Consider the following 24,061-nt stretch of genomic DNA (forward strand, 5'->3'; position numbering starts at 1 on the left):
AGAGGGACTTGTAGGTTTAAAATTTATCTTGAAAAGGGGTAAAGGGGCCAAATACATGGTGATGGAAGATGGCTTGACTTTGGGTGGGGGGCACACAATGCAATACATAGGTCATGTGTCATAGAAATGTATACTTAAAACCTATATGATTCTATTAAACAAAGTCATCCATATAATTTCTATCTATTTTTTAAAGATTTTATTTATTGATTTTAGAGGGGCAAAGGAGACAGAGAGAGAGTGAGAAGAATTCATATGTGCCTTGACTGGGCAAGCCCAAGGTTTCAAACCTATGACTCAGCATCCCAGGTAGGTGCTTTATCCACTGCGCCACCACAGGTCAGGCAGTCATCCCACTCATTTAATTTAAAAAGTTTTTTTATTAGTCTCAAAATGTTTCTTTTCTCCCCTAAAAGTTAAAGGAGCAAGGGAAAGAGTGACAAAGAATAGAATTTACTTTGTCTTTGTAAATGGTATCTGTAAAGAGAAGTTGCTTAAACACAGCTAAGCTCTTGAATCTGTAATGCATACAATATATACATTGCTTGAAGTTTGCTCTACAGGGACAGGAACCAAAGGACGGTCTGACGTGGCCAGTAGGAGATAGAGGTGGAAAATTTCTACCCCAGAAGCCTCTCCACAAAGGGAGGAAATCTGTTGACTTAAGGGCTCAACAGCACTATTTTCACTTCCTTGTTGATTTGTGAAATAATGATACTCTGACTGATGTTTTAGTTTCTTCTCCCTAAGTCTCATATGTTCCTGGTTACTTTTACAAACATGAGTCAGTACAATGGCACGATACAAATAGAATAAAGGGAAAAAAACCTAAGAAGAAGCATTCTAAAGAAAATGTCAATTTTTAAAAACAAACTTTCTCTGGGGTGGTAGAAATTTCTACTTGGCTTCAAAGTATATAGTTCTTCCTTAAGAAATCTACCCAAAGTGTACAATCTGGTGGGATTAAAGCACACAAAGATTGTGCAGATTTAATTTTTTTAGGCCCTTTTACCTCTGGGCCTGGATCCAAGAGCTGTTCAGTTGACTCTCATGAAAAATCCTATGAACTCCTATCCACTGCTTGGTGACAGCAGTATTTAAACTGCTTGGGACCTTTGCCCTCCAGAGGCCATGTCCTAAATCAGTTAGGCTGGGAGGGAAAGATGAAGTTGGGAGCCCACTATCACTTCTGGATTTGCAGTTTTGCTATGCTCATTTTATTTTGTATTATAGCTCAGATTATCTAAAAATGCTAAGGATGCTAATCACTCTATTCATCAATATATCCTTTTCATTTAATGCAGTCTTTTAGGGAGGCACAAATAAGAAGGGATACTAAGGGATCCAACTTTTCCTTTGCCTTCCTTCTTTTAAAAGTCGGAAAGGCAAACAAAAGAAAAAATAATGAGATAGACTTACGTTTGCTATAAAAACTGATGCATGAAAATTGAGATTCTTCACAAGTTTGTTTGGGTCCTTGGCCTTCTGGTCTTCACAGAAATAATTATGAAGCTAATGCAGAATTGAAGCTATTGAAGCTATTCCATTATGAACTGCAAATAATAGGTAAACAAACAACATCATTAAAATGGAAATTCTCAGGTGCTCAACTAAGGAACAGAACAAGCTTTGTTTTTTCCCTTTCTTTCTCTTTCAGGACCAATTTATGATAGAGGAAGTGAAGCGTTATCTTGACTTGAGGAAAAAGTATCCCTCTTCCTAAGACCTGAACATCAGACTGGGGGGAGATATAACAGGTTAACAGAGAAAATATGAAAACTGGGAAAGAGGGGCAGAGATGTCTAAAATGGGCAAAAAGAAGCAACAACTTGTAGTAAAACTCTGCCAAGCATTTCCAGAGGTAATTTATTTTAGAGTTCATAATAGAGATTTGAATTTTGATGTTAGAGATTTCTGCTAGATGTTTTTTTTTGTATTTTTCTGAAGCTGGAAATGGGGAGAGACAGTCAGACAGACTCCCGCATGTGCCCGACCGGGATCCACTCGGCACGCCCACCAGGGGGCGATGCTCTGCCCACCAGGGGGTGATGCTCTGCCCCTCCGGGGCTCTCTCTGCCGTGACCAGAGCCACTCTAGCGCCTGGGGCAGAGGCCAAGGAGCCATCCCCAGTGCCCGGGCCATCTTTACTCCAATGAAGCCTCGCCGCGGGAGGGGAAGAGAGAGACAGAGAGGAAGGAGAGGGGGAGGGGTGGAGAAGCAGATGGGCGCTTCTCCTGTGTGCCCTGGCCGGGAATCGAACCCGGGACTTCTGCACACCAGGCCAACGCTCTACCACTGAGCCAACCGGCCAGGGCTTCTGCTAGATCTTTAAGGCAGAGAATGTCAAGGAATAGCAAAGACTGACAATTAGAAAGTAGAAACTAAAATACAATGTGTCTGTAAAGTCATGGTGCACCTTTAACCGGTCACAGGAAAGCAACAGGAGACGATAGAAATGTGAAATCTGCACCAAATAAAAGGAAAACCCTCCCAGTTTCTGTGGGATGACATGACAGCATGTGCGCATACGCAGATGATGACGTAACACCATGTATACAGTGGAGCAGCCCACGGCCATGCCAGTTGAGATGTGGACGGTACAGAGGAAAGTTCAGTGTGTTCTGTGGCTCGCTAAGTTTGAGTCCATGACCAAAGTGCAACGTGAATATTGGCACGTTTATAACGAAGCGCCACCACATAGGAATAACATTAGTCGGTGGGATAAGCAGTTGAAGGAAACCGGCAGTTTGGTAGAGAAACCCCGTACTGGTAGGCCATCAGTTAATGATGAGTTCGTAGAGGCTATATGGGATAGCTACCTAAGGAGCCCTAAAAATTCTGTGCATGAGCCCACATCGAACTGCACTGAATAGGTATGAAACTGGGAGAGTTTTCCTTTTATTTGGTGCAGATTTCACATTTCTATCGTCTTTTGTTGCTTTCCTGTGGCCACTCAAAAGTGCACCATGACTTTATGAACACACTGTAGTTCATGGGATTGTTAGTTCTTCGAGTGTTCAGGTACTTGCCTTGATACCTCTGGTTAATGCCAACTACAGGGTACCAACCAGCAAGGATGAGCTATTCTATACACTATTCACAGCCTTACAATGAAACATATGAGATTAAATTCAATTTGCCCCTTTAATTTATATCATATTTCAATTTTGAATTATTTTTCAACTGAAAAGATTTCAAAATGCTTCAGAAATTTTACGAATGCAGTAATCATGTTATCTGATGCCCAAATGAAAATCTCTGAGGTGGAAAATGGGAGTTATTCAAGAGCAAACAGTAGATATTACAATCAATTATATTCTAAGTAACAAAATCTCTAGTGCACAACAAGCCATTACAGCTTCATAGGAAATCAGAATGTTGTAGTTAATAAAGCAATTATGATCTGTCATTCCGTTCTCAAGATAAGTGGTACTGCCCTGGAGCTTACCTTATGGATTTCTTTGGTATAAATTAGACCTACTGAAGTATAACCAAGAATCTTAAATGTCATATTAATTTTACTCTGTGGAATATCTAACATGTTCCTAAACTCCAATATGTTCAAGTTAATTTTTTATGGACAATCAATTAACATTAATCTTCTGCAGAGGAAGTGCATTAAAACTTTATATATAATACTGTAATTGTATCTGCAGGAAATAGTAATTATACAAATGACTAAAAGAAGCTGTGAAAAATGAATATGGAAAAATGGAATTATGTTTTTAACGGTGTTACAAAGTTTATTTTTATACCATTATGTACTGTTATATGGGCACTAGGGCTTTTGTTTAGCTAATTTTCCTAGTGGTACAGATCAGACTGAGTTATAACTACTCTAGTCTGTTGAGTCAACCTGGCAAGTGTTGGTGACTAATTGTAGAGATCAGGGATAAGGTCAAATTAGAGAAGACTTCAACATACTGAGTTTGTGTAATGCCATAAAGATAAGTAAGGATGTGAATTTTGGGGTGAAAAGATTAAATGTTTAAAAAAGAAATCATGTAAACCTTATGTATGTGAAGCAGTCAAATATCCACAAATGAGAATCTGCAGATAATAGGAGAACAACGCCAACACGGGAGGTACAGATTCACAGATCACCCAGAGAAGATAATGAAAGTTGTGAAAAATGATGGATTCACTAGTAAGATACTGGGAGGAAAAAGCAAGAATTCCTTTTTTAAAATATTGATTTTAGAGAGAGAGGAAGGGAGAAAGAGAGAGAGAGAGAGAGAGAGAGAGAGAGGAACATTGATCTGTTCCTGTATATACCCAGACTAGGGATCAAACTGGCCACCTCTGCATGCTGGAATGACACTTTAACCAACTGAGCTACCTGGTCAGGGCAAAAAAGCAAGAATTTCGGTTCTAGAAAATAGAAGGTTGTTAAGAAACCAATGAAAAAGCTTAGACAGGAGAAAGTGGGGAGGCAGGAGAATAACTATCAGTGTGCAATGACACAAAATCCACTGGGTAGTGGTAGAGACACCTTCCTAAAGGAAGGGCTGCATCAATAAAGAACTGAGTAAATACATTACTACTGGACCATCCATGCATCAGAAGTCTTTGTAGTTATTAGAAAGAATGAGGTCAACCTTCATGTAATGACATTGAAAAAAGTTTTAATTGAATTTATTGGGGTGACATTGGTTAATAAAATTATATAGGTTTTGGGTATACAATTCCATAATACATCATATATATATATTAGATGAGAGGAGAGGAAACAGTGAGGTACTCTGACTGGGATATCACCAAGCAACCCCATCTGGGGCAGATGTTCCAGAACTGAGCTATTTTTTAGCACTTGAGGCTGATGTGCTCTAACGAAGCTATCCTCGGGGCCTGGGGCCACACTTGAACCAATTGAGCTACTGGTTGTGGGAGGGGAAGAGGGAGAGAAGGGGGAAAGGGGTGGGGGGGGAGAAGTATATGGTCATCTCTCCTTTGTGCTCTAACTGGGAATTGAACCTGGGATGTCCATTCTCTGGGCCAATGCTCTCTGCACTGAGCCACTGGCCAGGGCCTAGATATATTTTTTATTTATTGATTTTAGAGATAGAGAAATATCAAATTGTTGTTACACTTATTTATGCATTCATTGGTTGATTCTTGTATGTGCCCTGACTGAGGATCAAACCTGCAAACTTGGCATGTTGGGATGATGCTCTAGCCATCTTAGCTACCTGACCAGCATCATCTATATATTGTACTGTGTGTACACCACCCAAAATCAAGTCTCCTTCTAGTTAGCATTTATCCCTCCTTTGCCCTTTTCTGTCTTTTCCCACCCTTTCCCTCTGGTAACCATCATACTCTTGTCTGTGTCTATGAGGTTTTCTTTTCTTTTCTGTTTTTTGCTTAATTCCTTCACCATTTTCACTGAGCCTCCCAACCACCCTTCCCTCTAACAGCCTGACTTTGAAAAATTTATACAAAAGAGTTAAGGAACAAAATAGCACATGTATTATTCTAACATTTGTATACAAAATAAGGTAGATATACTCTTTGGGTTGATGATACAGAAGAAAACGACAATCGTAAATTCTTCTAGGGAGGGGACCTAAGAACTGGAGATCAGATAGGGAGAGAGGTTCAATTTTCACTGCATACTTTTTTGAACCATTTACACTATTTACCTATACACATACACACACACACTATGTTTAAAAAAAAAAGAGATTACTGACCAGTGTTAAATACTGTAGAAATGTTAAAGAAGTTATAGACTGAAATAAAGGTCATTACCAGTGTTAAATACTGTAGAAATGTTAAAGAAGTTATAGACTGAAATAAAGGTCATTAGACTTAATGATTAAGGTTCTTTGGTATCTTTGAGGAAGTAGGTTCAGTTGAGTCACTTGATATTGAGAGAGAAAACTCTATTATAAGTGGTTGGAGCACATGAGGAAGACAAAGAATTTATCTTGAAATAGTTGAGTTTTGGTAGAATGAATTTGTGAATTAATAAGTTGTGTGTATATATACATATATGCATATATATAAACCTCTAGTTATAGAAAAGGCAATAATGGATTTTATCTGAAACTGAAAATTGGCAAGTATGATAAAGCAGAAAGAGAAACTGTTGAGGAATTTGAGTGTGCTGGTAAGAGCACTTAAAGATAAGTAAAGGATAGGCAGGGTGGAGAAAATATGATGAGGATTAGGGGTAAGCTAAGTATGAATAATATCATAATGGAAATAGCTTGAAGAAATTTTGACACCAGGAAAGGCAATTGAATAATAAGAATTACATCCATTTAGAGGCACCGAAATCAATATAATAAACTCTTTACTTACCACCTAGCAGATAGAAAAATCATATTATAAGCTTTCAGCTATAAAGAATGTAATTTTGCTTTACTAGAGTCAGAGAAGAGAAAGTAGTTTAAAACCAATTTAATAAGCTCAGGTCTTACCAAAAGAGAAATGGTAAGTCTGACCTGTGGTGGCACAGTGGATGGGGCATTGACCTGGAATGCTGAGTTCACTAGTTCAGGATCCTGGACTTGCCAGATCAAGGCACATATGGGAGTTGATGCTTTATGCCCCCCCTCTCTAAAATGAATTAAAAAATTCATTTTAAAATCAATTCATTTTAAAAATTTGTTTATTTAATTAATTGTGTTTATATAGATTCTAGGGTTGCCCTGAATGCATCTTCCCCTCCCTCATATTCCCTTCAACACCCCCCTTGCTCCCCCTCCCTACAGCACCCTCCTTAAGGTTTATCACATCCTATCATCCCCTTTCCCTCTGTCCTCTTTTCCTCTGTTCCCTTTGATCCCTCCTCTGTCTCAATTCTGTTCCTCAGTTCTCATTGTTCCTTGGATTCCTCAAATGAGTGAGGTCATATGATATTTTTCTTTCTCTGCCTGGCTTATTTCACTCAACATAATAGTTTCCAGGTCCCTCCATGTTGTTGCAAAAGGTAATATTTCCTTCTTTTTCATGGCCCCATAGTATTCCATTGTATATATGTACCAGAGCTTTTTAATCCACTTGTCCACTGACGGACACTTGGGCTGCCCCCATGTTTAAAATCAATTCATTTTAAAAATCAATTAAAAAAAAGAGAAATGGTAAGTCAACTTTTTGATTACAGAATATATTTTCTGAAAAGGGTGATTTCCATATAGTGAGCATCATAAGAGATGAAATCAAGAGTGAATATAATAAAAGTTCTCCATATTGTATTTAAATAAAACAATAAATGTGACTTAATCCAATCTAGAGCAGATGGAGTCACTCCATAATGGCTAATGCATGGCACTGCCTGGTGAGCTTTTGGGGAACCCATCAAAAAGTGTTTCTGAAGATAGGTAAGACCCACTTTAAAGATATTCTCAGTTTATCTGTCTGTGGTTGAACTTACAGTCTTACCTGAAGAAGCAAGAAAAATCTTAAAAAAACATTCTAACCCTACACCTAAAAGAACCAGAAAAAAAAACAAACAAAGCCCAGAGTAAGTAGAATGAAAGAAATAATAAAGATTAGAGTAGAAATAAATGACGCAGAGACTCAAAAGAAAATACAAAAGATAAATGAAACCAAGAGCTAGTCCTTTGAAAATATAAACCAGATTGGTGAACCTTTAACCAGACTCATCAAGAAAAATAGAGGACCCAAATAAATAAAATCAAAAATGAAAGAAGAAAAGTAACAACTGACACCATAGAAATACAAATGATTGTAAGAAAATACTATGAACAACTATATGCCAACAAATTGGACAACCTGAATGAAATGGATAAATTCTTAGAAACACACAATCTTTCCAAACTGAACCAGGAAGAATCAGAAAATCTGAATAGATCAATTACAACAAATGTAAGCAAAGCAGTAATCAAAAGACTTTTAACAAACAAAAGTTCTGGACTGGGTGGCTTCCCGGGCAACTTTTACCAAACATTCAAAGAAGAATTAATGCTTAACTTTCTCAAACTATTCCAAATAATTCAAGAGGTAGAAAAATTTTCAAGCTTATTTTACGAGGCTAGCATTACCTTAATTCCAAAACCAGATAAATACACTACAACGACATAAAATTATAGGCTAATATCTCTGATGAATATAGATGCAAACATTCTCAACAAAACATTAGCAAACCAACCCAGAAATATATTAAAAAGGATATACAACACAATCAAATGGAATTTATTCCTGGGATGCAAAGTTAGTTCAATGTCTGCAAGTTAATTAACTTGATATACCATATAAACAAAATCATGTATAAAATAACATGATTATATTAATAGATGCAGATAAAGCACTTGCCAAAATTCAGCATCCACTTATGATAAAAACTCTCAGCCAAGTGAGAATAGAGGGGACATATCTCAACACAATATAGTTTATATATGACAAACCCACAGCTTATATATTCAATGGTAAAAAGCTAAAAGCATTTCCTTAAGGTCAGAAACAAGATAAGGATGTCCACTTTCACTGCTTATATTCAACACAATATTGGAAGTCCTAGCCATAGCAATCCGACAAGAAAAAGAAATAGAAGGCATTAAAATTGGGAAGGAAGAGGTAAAACTGTCATTATTTGCAGATGACAACCTTTAAGATTCCACCAAAAAACTATTAGATCTGATAAATGAACTTAGTAAAGTTGCAGATACAAATTTAATATTCAGAAATAGGTACATTTTTATACACCAATAATAAATTCTCAGAAAGAGAGATTAAGAAAACAATCTCATTTATAACTTCATCAAAACAAACAAACAAACAACAACTAGTAATAAATGTAACCAAGTAGGTGAAAGACCTGTACTAGGAAAACTATAAGATACTGAAGAAAAAAACAACTGATGATACAAATAAATGCAAGCATATGCCATGCTCATGGGTAGGGACAATTAATATTGTTAAAATATCCATGCTACCCAAAGCAATCAATAGATCCAATGCAGTTTTTATCAAAATACCAATGGTATATTTCACTGAACTAGAACAAATAATCCTAAAACTTATATGGAACCACAAAAGACCCCAAATAGGCACAGCAATCTTGAAAAAGAAAAGCAAAGTTGGAAGTATCATGCTACCTGGTATCAACTATACTACCAGGTCATAGGACTTAAAACAGTGTGGTACTAGCATAAAAAGAGACATACACATCAGTGGAATACAATAGAAAGCCCAGAAATAAACCCATGTCTCTATGGTCAACTAATCTATGACAAAGAAGGCAAGAATACACAATAGGATAAAGACAGTTTATTCAGTAAATGATGTTGAGAAAACTTAATATTTAGTTATATATAAAAATTTGAAACTAGATCACTGTCTTACACCATATACAAGAATAAACTAAAAATGGATTAAAGTCTTAAATGTAAAACTTGAAACCTTAAAACTCCTCTAAGAAAACATAGGCAGTAAACTCTCTAACTTTGCTCTTAGTATTATATTTTGGCTGTGTTTCCTTGGGAAAGGGAAACAAAAGCAAATATAAGCAAATGGGACTACATCAAACTGAAAAGACTTGCACAGCAAAGGAAACCATCAGCAAAATGAAAAGAACCTCCTGAATGGTAGAATATATACACCTATGATACATTTGATAAAGGGTAAATATCCTCTTGACTAGGTGGTGCTGCAGTGGATGGAGCATCAGCCTGGACACTCAGGTCCCAGGTTCAAAACCCCAAGGTTGCCGGCTTGAGTGTGAGCTCATCTGGCTTGAGTACAGGCTCATCTGGCTTGAGTGCAGGCTCACCAGTTTGATCACAGGGTCTCCAGCTTGAGTGTGGAATCATTGACATGACCCTGTGGTCGCTGGCTTGAAGTCCAAGGTTACTGGCTTGAACAAGGGGTCACTGACTTGGCTGGAGCCCCCTGGTCAAGGCACATATGAGAAAGCAATCAATGAACTACTAAGGTTTTGCAAGAAGTTGATACTTCTCATCTTTTTCCCTTCCTGTCTGTCCCTCTCTCTCTCTCTAAAAAAAAAAGGGTAAATATTAAAAAAATATAAAAAAATTATACAACTTAACAACAAAAAGACCCAAACAATTCGATTAAAAAATCAGGAGAGGACAAGAATAGATATTTCTCCAAAAAAAAACCAAAAACATACAGATGGTCAATAGACACATGAATAGATGTTCAACATCACTAACCACCAGGAATATGCAAATTAAAATAAAAATGAGATATTACCTTACATCTGTCACAATGGCTATCATCAATAAATTGACAAGTGTTAGCGAGGATGTGGAAAAGGGAAACCGTTCTACACTGTTGGTGGGAATGGAGACTGGTGCAGCCACTGTGGAAAACAGAATGTAGGTTCCTCAAAAAATTAAAAACAGAACTATCATATGACCCAGCTATCCCACTTTTGGGTATTTATTCAGTGAAATTTAAAACACTAATTTAAAAAAATATGTCTATCCCTATGTTCATTTCAGCATTATTTACAATAGTCATACATGGCCTGACCAGGTGGTGGCATAGTGGATAGAGTGTCAACCTGGGACACTGAGGACCCAGGTTTGAAACCCTGAAGTTGCTGGCTTGAGTGCAGGCTCACCAACTTGAGCGCAAGGTCACTGGCTTGAGTGTGGGATCATAGAGATGACCTCAAGATTACTGGCTTGAAGCCTAAGGTTGCCGGCTTGAGCCCAAGGTTGCTGACTTGAACAAGGGGTCACTGGCTCAGGTGGAGACTTCCAGGTCAAGGTACATACGAGAAAGCAATCAATGAACAACTAAGGTGCCACAACTACGAGTTGATGCTTCTTATCTCTCTCCCTTCCAGTCTGTCTCTGTCTCTTTGTCTGTCTCTCTCTCTGTCACTAAAAAAAGATATCAAATCAATCTAAGTGCTCATCAATAGACAAGTGGATAAAAAGTGGTGATACATATATATAATGTAATATTACTCTGCTGTAAAAAAGAATGAAGTCTTACCATTTGTGATAACATGGATGTACCTAGAGTGTATTATGCTAAGTGTAATGTCAGACATAGAAAGATAGATCCCATATGATTTCACTTATATGTGGAATCTAAAAAGGGTATAAATGAACAAACAAAACAGAAACAAACTCATAATACAGAGAACAAAGTGATGGTTGCCAGATGGGAAGGAGTTTGGAGGGCTGTGTGAAAAAGGTGAAGGGGTTGAGAGATATAGCTTAGGAGTTACAGAACAGTCATGGGGATGTGAAGTGCAGTATAGGAAATATAGTCAATAATACTGTAATAACTATGCATGGGACCAGGTGGGTACTAGACTTATTGGAGCTATCACTTCTTAAGTTATATTAATGTCTAACCATTATGCTGTACACCTGAAACTAATATAATATTGAATGTCAACTGTAATTGAAACAGAAAAAAGGGAATAAATATATGACATAGAATACTCATTTTTAACTTGAAAAATAAGGTATTAAGTAAAACCAAAGGTATGGAATAAAATTTAAGACTCATTCTCAAAAGGCAACTGCTTATTTCTAGTTTTTTTTTGTGTGTGTATCCCTGTAGAAATATTTTATGTATAAAGAAATATATGTATCTTTTAAAAATGCAAATTAGAGCATATCATGTCTTGCTAAGGCGTGTATTTTGGAGATCATTTCCTCTTTGTTAGACATGAAACTACTTCATTCTAACAACTGAATAGTATTCTACAATAGAGATATTCTCTCATTTGTTTAGGTAATATTCTATTTGTGAATTTTTTCAGTTGTTTACTTTCTTAATTAATGCTGCAGCTAAGATTTTTTTCACATCTTTGTGCAAATATGTCACATGGATAAATTTACAGAAATGAAATTTGGGTGACAGGGTATAAATATTAAAAATCTTTGACAGATACTGGGAAATTGCGCTAAAAAATGTTTACAATCTCTCCATCAGTATAAGAGAGTGCCTGTTCGTCCAAAACTTTGCTACTAAGTGTACTACTGAATTTTTTATCTTTGTTAATTTGAGAGAAAAAATGGTTTTAACTTTTATTTTTAAAAACTATGAGTACAATCAAGAAATAATACTTCTTAAAAATTATAATTAGTGGTGAAACTGAGAATTTCCTAAATCACATCTGACTTTCGCCCTTTTGGGAGAGGAGCCTCAGAGAACTTAGTTACAGGAGTAAATTTACGTTGATAGGCTTCTTACTTAATGTGTAGTGATAAAGTGTTTTAACAAGAGACAGTTTCATAGATAGGTTTCAGTTTTTGAAAAAGGGGAAGAAACACCATTCTGTGGCTCAGTGTGGGTTTGTCAGTTATTGCCTCCCCCTTTTCTGGGACTTCCCACTGTTCTCTAGAACAAATCAGATGAGCAAAAACAACTCTTTTTCCATTGGATCAGTTATACAAAAATGGAAATGCAACGAGCAGCTTAGTTTCTTGGCTTTCAGCAGTGAAAGGTATACTAACCAAAGGCTTGTGAACATTTCTGGATAAAGCACTGGCTGGCTTCTTCATTTCTATATGGTCAATCGTGTTTCTGCAGGACCAAAGGAGCAGACTGGTTAGTGAAGGTAAGAAAAAGGAGGCAACAGAGCCTATAAGCACTAACTTTTTCTGCCATTTCTCTTCTCAAACTTACTTAGTTCCCTTAACGTCAGAACTCAGATTCAATCTTATGACATGTAAAATGCTTTTCTAGTTTATCAAATCAGAGGTGACTGGAGTTTAAACATTGAGTGAAGTTGGTCAATAAAGAGTAATTAAGTCAAATACTTCCTTTTCTTACCTCTTCATGTTCTCATTTGGGGCATTTCTTAAAAAAAAAAAAAATTTTACCCTCAAAATTAACTGGTCTGATCAAATATTTGTTGTGTAATTTATTTAGTCCTCATTCACAGGTTTAGCTTCTGTATTTTTAAAAGAAGGCCAGCTGTACTTTCATAAAAACAAAAAAGGCTGAACAACTTAAGTAGAGTTTTGCAGGGACAGCACAGTTCTTGAATTCACTTACAGTCATGTAGTTTTAGAGAGTAATACGATCACAATAAATTCCCATTGGATTTGACTCTCAATTATTCATTCAGTGAGCTTGTGATAGGTGTTCTTCTGTGTAGATGTTTTCTGAATTGCCATCTAGGTAATTTGGGGGAAAATCTACTTGTCAATATTAAAGACAATGCGTGCACATGTGGGCCTTTGTTTGAATTATTTTAACACTTGATTTTAGTCAAAAGACCGAGAGCCAATTGTTTGAATTATCTTTAGAGCTGCTCAAGTATTCTTTTTCTTGTGCACATCTATCTGTGATTGAATATAGACCTGGTTTGGCCAGTATGAAACCCACATTTCAATTTTTGTTACAAAACATATAATTTGGGATTACATGTTCCTCTCTCAAATGTGAAGTAATTCTTTATTTAAATTAATTGCTGAAAGCCTAATTTGATGACTATGGTAGTAAGTCGAAAGGCCTTTGTTTTCCATATTAATATCACCAAGTAAGTAAATAATTTTCTGTTTGGCCCTACTTAGATCCTTATGACCAAAGAAAACAACTACTTCCAAGGGTATCTGGATATATAAATTCTCTTTTTTCAGAAAATGTAAATTTTAGTGCAGAAATACTAGCAAATATATTTTTCATAGTTTAGATTTTTCTTCATATTCTGTCTTTACATCTCACAAATGGAAAAATTAAAGCTTATGATCATTTTTTTCTAATTATTTTTAAAATATATTGACACATAATGATAGGACTAAAAAAATAAGAGATCCTGGTCTATGGTGGCACAGTGGATAAAGCATTGACCTAGATGCTGAGTCATTGGTTCAAAATCCTGGGCTTGCCCAGACAAGGCACCTAAAATAAGCAATCAACTAACAACTAAAGTGAAGCAACTGGGAGACACTTCTTGCTCCCCACCCCTCTCTCTTTCCTCTCTCTGTAAAATCAATAAATAATTTTTTTAAATCTTTAAAGAAAATAAGAGAATTGATCATAATAGTATTGACTGGTGTTAAATTTCTTTGGAGTTATAATTGTTAATCATTGTTAATTATATCATCAATTATGTCAATTAATGTCAACATTTACTTAATTGTAGGCATATAAACCAAATTCAATGCTGGAAAAAAAAATTCAATGCTAGATACTTTATTGGAACCTGCATTTAAAAAACAAAAACTCTCTAAAGAACATGTGGGTAACTGGGTACACTTGAATATAATGTATATGTTATATAACAGGATCCTATTTATGTTAAATTTTCTTAGCATTATAATTATGTAGAAGTCTACCGATTTTTGTTGGAGTTATATGTTCAAGAACTTGGAGGTGTCATGTACCCTAAAGTCAACAATATATTTTCAAACAGTTTAGGGGGAAAAACAGTGTATATGTGTGTGTATGTATATATACCAAGGGGGGCATAAATGTAGCAAATAGCTACAACTAATTAATCTACATATTGAAAATATAGTTGTTCATTGTACTATTTCCATTTTTATATAGGTTTGAAAGTTTGCACAACAAAAATTGGGAGAGTTAACTATTGGAGGCAGATTTACATTCTATCATGTTTGTGAAGAACTTGGACAACATCTTATATATCTAAGATAATTATTAAGTATGATATTGGAAATGGTTCAGTAATTTTAAATAACTATTGAAACCATTGCATCAGAGTGATATTACAGTTAGTGCACTACCTTTGTGTATCTTCCAAATCACCATTATAATATGAATGTGTTACCCAAATTTTAAATATTCTCTACTCCTTCAAAGAACTTCTCTAGTTCAGAAACACAATGTTCTTACACTGACCTATGCAAGCAATATTTAAAAAATATCCATATAAAATTGAAATGTGGGTGAGTGCTACTTTAGAGCATCTGTCAACAAATACCACAAATGATAAAATAATAGGGATATAAGACAAGTTATATGATTAAGTGAGCAGTTATTTCCAGCTCCAGACAACATGCACTTCCAAAGATAAGAGTAAGAAAACTGAAGATTTTTTGTTTTTATACAAGGAGAGTCTTCCTAAAGAAACCCCTTGATTTGGGTAAAGCTCTTCTATCATTTACTTTAAAAGAATAGTGAGAGGTAGGGAGGCAGAGACAGACTTCTACCTCCTGCATGTGCCCCCACCAGGATCTACCCAGCAAGCCCCTTACCAGGTGATGCTCTGCCTATCTGGGGCTGCTGCTCCATTGCTCAGCAACTGAGCCATTTTAGTGCCTGAGGCGAGGTCATGGAGCCATCCTCAGCACCTGGGGCCAACTTGCTCAAACCAAGCCATGGCTGCAGGAGAGGAAGAGACCGAGAGAGAAGGGGGAGAGATGGAAAAGCAGATGGTTGCTTCTCCTGTGTGCCCTGACCGGGAATTGAACCCAGGACTTCCACATGCTGGGTTGACATTCTACCGCTGGTCAGGGCCAACTGGTCAGGGCCAACTGGTCAGGGCGTAAAAGAAATTAAAACGTTAAATCAATTTGGTTACAGTATTATAATTAGATTATAGACAAAATAATATTCAAATTTTTCAATGATAACCTTTCAGTTGTTTATCTCAAAAGCTCCCAAATCAATAAGCTCTTAAAAAAAACATAGGTTGGAATTATGTAATCTTGAATTTAGATGATAGAATTAGACTAGTAGAGAGACAAAATAGAGTATTTTGAGAATGTGGGGGTATTAAAACATAACATCTCTGATACTATCACCTACCCATAATCTTAAGACAGTTTTCCTCACCTTCAAATTTGAGGCAAAAAAGAAATTTGCTTACCTGATCGAAACATTAAAAAACAACAATAATGTGTTGAGGAATGTCAGTGGAAACAGTTCATCTTAAACACTGCTTGTGAAATAATACATTGACCCAAAGTACTTGAAAGGCAATTTGCAATAGCTATAATCTAGAAATTTGACTTTTTCAGATTGGGCCTGAGGGAACATTCATGGAAGCATATGCAATGATTACACATAATAAAAAAGCAAGAAAAATGAGATGTCCACTATGAGAAATGATTTGCTTAAGCTGTGCCTGTAGATGTATGGTTTTGTAACTGTTAAAAGGCAGGTCTATATAAACAGCCATGCTGACAGGTGGAAACCAAATTGCACTGTAGCTAGCTAACTAGGCCCAAGTTCTTTTATGGACTAGCAGATGACTTCTTCCTGTCTTTAGGTCCATAAAGCTACATCCCACGATGTGGGAGGCAGTCCCATCCCACTGCCTTCATTTTTGTGTGGCTGTGGCCTTCTTTGCACCCATTCCCTCAGATGTCTTTGTTTTGCATGCACACAAATTGTTCTTCGAGAGACAAGAACTGTTGCCTTATCACCCCCAACTCCTCCACTTGTTGCCAATCCCTTTTGCTATTGCCCGTTACTGTCTTCATAATTTATTTCACTGTTTAAGGTAGCAGCTAAATTTTGCTCAAGTTACACGTAATCCTTATAAAGACAAGGGTGTTCAAAAGTAGGTTTACAGTTGTTTGTATGGAAAAACACAGGAAGGTTATGATGATGACAATAGCTTTATTAACTTAAAAGTATGTCACAGTGGCACAGTGCACTCAGGTACAATCTTCTATATGCTCAAATCGCTGGCCTTCATTATTTATACAGTCTTGTAGTGTACTTGCTGTACTCAAGAACACAGTGTCACAGAGTTCTTTATTGTCATCAATTACTTGACATGCTTCTCTTATGCAACAAATCGTATCATCCATCATATGTGGTTTGTGTGAAAAGACTTCATCTTTGACAATACCTCAAAAGAAGAAATCCACTGAGGTGACTTCTGGTGCTTGTGGTGGTCATTCCACTGGCCTTCGTTGACCTATCCATCTGTTGGGTTATCATTCATCAAGAAACTCACGCACTGTTACAGCATAGTGTGAAGGAGCTCCGTCTTGTTGAAAGAAGAAGTCATCATTATTATGCTGTCTCTAATTGTGGTAAAACAGTGTCATTCAGTATGTTAAGATATAGGCTGTGTTTAACAGTTGTATGAAAAAAATAGGTGCAAGTACCCCTTTACACAAAAGAGCCACCCAAACTGTAATTTCTGATTGATTCAACATCCCATTATCTGGGATTTACTCAGGAATAATTGACACAGTTGTGCCGATTTACAACACCTAAAAGTTTGAAATGAGCTTCATTGGACCACGTAATTTTAGCAACGATGCCATTGCCTTGTCTTTCTTCATTCAGAACCACTTTGTAGGATTGTAAATGGCAATCTGGAGCATCCTCTAATAACCCGTGAAGCAATCTTGACCGGTACATTTTCAAACCTAAACGTTGTACCAGATGAATCAAAGATCTATGGGAAATGTCTAACTCAGTGGAAGCTCCTTTTTTATTTTTTTGCAGCTCTTCATAAATGCCTGACTCATTAACATTTCATTTTCCTGGGTGGTAATACTGACTGGTCAATCACTTTTTAAAGCATTACAGATGGACCCAGTTTTATAAAATTTATCACATTTTTCTACTTAGTGAAAGGGTATCAAATTCGTGAGCCCATTTTTCTCGAAACTTTTCAGCATTCTCTGCCTTGCCATATCATTTAAGTATCTACTTTTGTTGGTTATCGGTTAAATTGCCAGCCAGCCATCATTACCTAAAAATAAATAATAAGTAAAAATATGAAATAATAACAACAATAATAAGACAAATAAAAATAAATAATGCAATAATAAATGCATAATACAAGAATAAACTCTGGTTTGTATACTCACAATTGTAAACCTACTTTTGCCTACTCCTATGTATGGGGTAGGGGAGAGAAGAACTTAGAATCTCTAATTGAGGGACATGAATTCTGCATGGATGGCTAGGGGCTCTAAGATGTTGATATATGGGATGGGCATGAGGTTTGGGAGAAACTGGTTCAGCATGGTTTGGGTCCTGGGTCCTGTAGGACATACGCAGAGATGAGATTTGGAAGGCAGATGAAGACCACATATCATGAGGGCCTGAGTGTATGGACTTTATCCTGGGTGTGATTGGGAGCTGTTAATATATAAACAGGGCATCTGTAACATTAAATGACTCTGGTTGTAAAATTAGGGTGAATGACACTCAGTTAAGTGGAAATGGTTAAGGACAGTATTCATATAGTTAGATTAAATACCAGAGGTTGGCCTGACCTGTGGTGGGGCAGTGGATAAAGTGTCGACCTGGAACAGTGAGGTCGCTGGTTTGAGACCCTGGGCTTGCCTGGTCAAGGCACATACAGGAAGCAACTATTACGAGTTGATGCTTCCTGTTTCTCTGCTCTCTCCTCTCTCTAAAAATCAATAAATAGCCTGACCTGTGGTGGCACAGTGGATAAAGCATTGACCTGGAACACTGAGGTCACCGGTTTAAAACCCTGCACTTGCCTGGTCAAGGCACATATGGGAGTTGATGCTTCTTGCTCCTGCTCCCTTTCTCTCTCCTCTCTCTCTCTCTCTCTCTCTCACACACACACACTCTGTCTCCTCTCTAAAAAAATGAATAAATAAATAAATAAATAAATAAATAAAAATTTTTAAAAAATCAATAAATAAAATCTTAAAAAAAAAAAGACCAGAGGATAAATTACTTGTATATGTCAAAGACATGAGCATTGTTGCACAATTGGGACATGTATGTGGCCTTCTGTGGTGGCTGCTGGCTGTCTTCCTGGAACTTTTCTTTCTGAACTTCTTTGCACCTTTCTTCCTTTATTCTTTCTTTCTTTCTTTCTTTCTTTCTTTCTTTCTTTCTTTCTTTCTTTCTTTCTTTCTTTCTTTCTTTTCTTTCTTTCTTTCTTTTCTTTCTTTCTTTATTATTTATTTGACAAAGACAGAGAGAGAGAGACAGAGAGAGGGACAGATAGGGACAGACAGGAAAGGAGAGAGATGAGAACCATCAGTTCATTGCAGCACCTTAGTTGTTCTCTTATGTGCCTTGACTGGGGGCTTCCAGCTGAATCAGTGACCTTTTGCTCAAGCCAGTGACCTTGAGTTCAAGCCAGCAGCCTTTGGGCTTAAGCGAGCAACTATGGGGTCATGTCTATGATTCCACGCTCAAGCCAGTGACCCTGTGCTCAAGCTAGTGATCTCGCGCTCAACCTGGATGAGCCTGAGCTCAAGCCATTGACCTCGGGGTTTTGAACCTGTGTCCCCTGAGTCACAGTCCGATGCTCTATCCACTGTGCCACTGCCTGGTCAGGCAGTAGTGCTGTTTTTATTAAATGGAGTCAGGTCTGACGCCCTTTTCTTGGAAGGACTAATTGCTTATCATGATTGTGATATCAACCGCTATCAACTGTGCAGTAGTAGTATGATATGCTTTAAGATCAAACCACATACTTTGGAGTTAGTAAAGTTGGACTTGAATCTTGCTTCTAGTACTTAGTTGCTTTGTGACCTTGGGAAGATCATTTGTCCTATCCAAATGTCAATTTTCTCATTTGGAAAACCCAGAATACGCTATGCAGAGTGTGGCAAAAGTAGGTTTACAGTTGTGAGTATGTGAAACACAGAGTTTATTCTTGTATTATTTATTAATTACTGTATTATTTTCAGTATGAACAACTGCAAGCCCCTTTTTGCCTTTCCCTGTGTATCTAACATGAAGTACTGTGGGCAGATTAGGGGTAATGTATGAAGAGCACCTGACACAATTGTTATTATTTTTACACCCTATCCAATTTATTGCATCTGCTTTTCTGTCTTAGGTCAAAGGTAAGTAAGCCATGGCCTACGGGCCAAGTTGACCCTCTGTCTGTTTTAGTAAACAAAGCTTATTTGGAATACAGATACATACATTGGTTTGTTTTGTCTATGGTGGCTTTCCTGCTATGATGGCAGGGGAGTTGTTACAGAGACCTAAAATATACTTGGCCTTTCATAAAAAAGTTTCCTGATTCCTACCTTAGCTTTTTCCTAATGTTCCCTCTTAGAAAGCTTTTCCTTCTTTAGATTTCCTCTTTGCTTTCATGCTTGTGTTGTTTGCATGTAATTTTTTTTTTATAATAAATTTTTATTAATGGTAATGGGATGACATTAATAAATCAGGGTACATATATTCAAAGAAAACATGTCTAGGTTATTTTGTCATTAAATTATGTTGTAAACCCCTCGCCCAAAGTCAGATTGTCCTCCGCCACCCTCTATCTAGTTTTCTGTGCCCCTCCCCCTCCCCCTAAATCTCTCCCTCCCTCCCTCCCATGTCCTCCCTCCCCCCACCCTTGGTAACCACCACACTCTTGTCCATGTCTCTTAGTCTCATTTTTATGTTCCACCAATGTATGGAATCATGTAGTTCTTGTTTTTTTCTGATTTACTTATTTCACTCCTTATAATGTTATCAAGATCCCACCATTTTGCTGTAAATGATCTGATGTCATCATTTCTTATGGCTGAGTAGTATTCCATAGTGTTTATGTGCCACATCTTCTTTATCCAGTCTTCTATTGAAGGGCTTTTTGGTTGTTTCCATGTCTTGGCCACTGTGAACAGTGCGTTTGCATGTAAATTAAAAGTGTGTTTATCCACAGATGTTATAACAACAGTTTTCTGAGAAGGCAAGTAAATGCTAATGCAGAAAGAAGAATTTACTGTATATTGCAATTTCTTCTGAAATCCAAGTAAATGACTTAACAAAGTGCTGTACTTCAGCACATATTTCTAAGCTGTGAATTTGCACATAAGGTTAATTTTGGTATTCCCCTGTCTGGTAATGATTAATGTAGGCTAAATTTGCCTAAAATATCTCATCTGCAAATGTCCTTGGCTGTATTTTCCTTCACACTTAACCAGTCATGAACAATTCCAGATATGTTTAGATATTTTATATATATTCTAAATATACATATACATATATAGCTTTTCAATGATGAGAGACAAAAACTCAAGTGATAAATTTGAGCAACTGAAGTAATCCACTGGGCCAAGTTTTAGTTTCTCAAATTAAATAAAATCTAATATATGTAAACATTTGTTTGAAGTATAGATTTTGTAATACCTTTGAGGAGACTGATATCATAAGAATTTCACAGGTAGTCACTGAAATATATTAAGGAAAAAATGCCAACAATTAATCAAAATAAACCCAAATAACTTTCTGTACTTTTAAAATTTTAAATGTCATAGTATACAGCATTTCTTTCATTATAAATGTACATGAAAGAGTTTTAATGAAGACTAAATTAATTAATATATGTATAATTTTTGGTTATGAGTTTCACCCAATATTAATTACTCTGCATAGCTTTAGAATTTTGAAAAGCTGCTTTAGCATGCTCTCTGCTGCCCTCTGCTGCTAACTTTTCAGAAATGATTTTAGATTCTGAGTAATGCTCACCTAACCCTCTATCTTAACACTTTTTTTTTCCTTCTGGCTCCCCCCTCTTCTTTTCCTTCTTCTTCTTTATTTAAATCGAATTTATTGGCATGGCACTGGATAACATAAGTATACAGGTTCCAGGTACCCAACTCTACAACACATCTCTATACGCCGTATTGTGTGTTCACCCCTCCATTCAAGTCTTCATTCATAACCATTTATTTATTTCCCGTACACCCTCTTCCACCTCCCCCCACACCCAGCAATGGCCACCCTGTTGTCCGTGTCCATGAGTTTTTCCTTTTTTTCTCTCAATCCCTTCCCCTCCCTTGTCGCCACCCCAGCAGTCAGCCTGCTCTCTGTCTATGAGTCTGTCTCGATTTTGCTGGTTAGTTCATTTTGTTCATTAGATTCCTCATGTGAGTGAAATCATATGGTACTTGTCTTTCTCTGAGTGGACTGCCTGCTGACTTTGGACACATTATTTGATTTTGACATCTATAAAATTGATATAATAATAGTACCTACATCTTAGAATATTTGTGGGGATCCGTTGATTTAGTACACAGAAAACAGCACAGTATACGGGTTGTAGCTAGAACTAACATTAGCTATTTTATAAACTTGTCACTAACTAGACTAAAACCACAGCTAGTGACAAGGTCAGAAATAGAATTCTGGGCCTTTGACTATCAGTTCAATAATTTTCTTTGCCTTAGTGAGTCTGAATACATAACCAAATTTTACCTGTGAACATGAATTATTTATTTATTATTTATTTATTTTTTTATTGAACATGAATTTTTAAAACGTTATCTGTTTAATACATTTGAAGCTCTTATAGTCTTTACAAAGCTCTGTAACACCGCAGCTCTTGCTGTCACTCATCCCTCCTTGTGCTGTTCAAGGCAGGCTCCCCACAGAAATGATGACAGACACTATCACAGGATCCTCAAGCCACCAGTATAAATTCCTACTGCCCACACTTGGGAGATGATTTTACTGTTGACTTTAAGTAACCTCTCTAATGAGCTTTCTTCCTGAATCTCCAATGCACAATTAGACATTTGCCCTCACAGAGCGGACCTCATGTCAGACTCAAGAGAAACTAAACCAAACTAAACCCAACAGCTCTGTTTCCAGCTCCTTCTTCTGATCTCTCCTTTTTGGTCAATGCTGGTGCAATTTCCCAGCATACCCGGGCTCAGAGTTGCTTTTTATTTTTTAAGATTTTTATTTATTGATTTTACAGATGGGGCAGAACGAGAAGTATCAAGTCATAGTCGCTTCGCGCTAGCTATTCATTGGTTGTTTGTTGTACATGCCTTGACTGGGCAAGCCCAGGGTTTGAGCTGGTGACTGCCGCGTTCCAGGTCGATGTTCCATGCACTGTGCCACCACAGGCCAGGCTCAGAGTTACTCTTGGCTTGTTCCCTTTTCTCACTCACTTTCATGTCCAAGATTCTTAGTCTCATAAGTTCATTCCTTCTCTTTCTTTTCTGTTACCTCCTTTCTGGTTCTTGTCCCAATTACCTCAGAAGGCGACTGGATTCATCTCTACCTAACTTAGGTCCTTAACTTCAATCTTACTTCACTGAAGTTTATCTTGCACTTTATGAATTGATTACATCATGTCATGAGTCGGCTTAGTCATCTGCCAGAGCTTTGCATTTTCTGCAGGGTAAACAGAATGACCTCATCCTTGCATGACCCGATTTACTTCTCTGCCCTGATCTCCTACTCCTCCCTCACAGGAATCTTGTCCTTTAGCCAATGGTTTCCCTATCCCTAGACCAGGGGTCCCCAAACTATGGCCCGCGGGCCGCATGCGGCCCCCTGAGGCCATTTATCCGGCCACCGCTGCACTTCCGGAAGGGGCACCTCTTTCATTGGTGGTCAGTGAGAGGAGCATAGTTCCCATTGAAATACTGGTCAGTTTGTTGATTTAAATTTACTTGTTCTTTATTTTAAATATTGTATTTGTTCCTGTTTTGTTTTTTTACTTTAAAATAAGATATGTGCAATGTGCATAGGGATTTGTTCATAGTTTTTTTTATAGTCCGGCCCTCCAACGGTCTGAGAGACAGTAACTGGCCCCCTGTGTAAAAAGTTTGGGGACCCCTGCCCTAGACATTAGGGCAGATTGCCTGTCTTTCCATCATTGGACCTAACTTGAGCCCCATGCATCAGAATGGTAGAGTTCTTATTCTATCAGAATAAAAGTAGCAAGAAAGTTCTCAGTCAATGACAAATATAGCAAAGGGTCCATTACTCAAAACAAAACCCTAGACCCCCCCCCCTTTTTTTTAGTAATAGAGAAAGAGAGAGAGAAAAAGAAGGAGGGACAGACAGGGATAGACAGACAGGAAGGGAGAGAGATGAGAAACATCAGCTCACTGTTGCAGCACCTTAGCTGTTCACTGATTGCTTCTTTTTTTTTAAAGAGGGAGAGTCAGAGAGAGGGATAGATAGGGACAGACAGACAGGAATGGAGAGAGATGAGAAGCATCAATTATTAGTTTCTCATTGTGACGCCTTAGTTGTTCATTGATTGCTTTCTCCTATGTGCCTTGACCATGGGGCCACAGCAGACCGAGTAACCCCTTGCTCAAGCCAGTGATCTTAGGTCCAAGCTGGTGAGCTTTTGCTCAAACCAGATGAGCCCATGCTCAAGCTGGCGACCTCAAGGTCTCGAACCTGGGTCCTCCGCATTCCAGTCTGACGCTCTATCCACTGTACCACTGCCTGGTCAGGCCACTGATTGCTTTCTCATATGTGC

The 24,061-nt window shown here is 37.4% G+C and overlaps 1 protein-coding gene across 2 annotated transcripts in view; it reads left to right on the forward strand.

Annotated features, from left to right (window-relative positions):
* The first annotated feature begins 1,816 nt into the window (after positions 1-1,816).
* The window catches only part of TASL (TLR adaptor interacting with endolysosomal SLC15A4), a 36,996-nt gene continuing 14,751 nt past the window's right edge, over positions 1,817-24,061 (forward strand). The window contains exon 1 of one of the 2 annotated variants that reach the window (XM_066249079.1): positions 1,817-1,861. The gene's annotated coding sequence lies outside the window, so the exon portion shown is untranslated. Of the gene's footprint in view, positions 1,862-12,356; positions 12,518-24,061 lie in introns of those variants that run through there. The other variant, XM_066249078.1, reaches the window with a different exon arrangement.

This window comes from Saccopteryx bilineata, chromosome X (assembly GCF_036850765.1).
Source record: "Saccopteryx bilineata isolate mSacBil1 chromosome X, mSacBil1_pri_phased_curated, whole genome shotgun sequence".
In the NCBI taxonomy this organism is placed as follows: Eukaryota; Metazoa; Chordata; class Mammalia; order Chiroptera; family Emballonuridae; genus Saccopteryx; species Saccopteryx bilineata.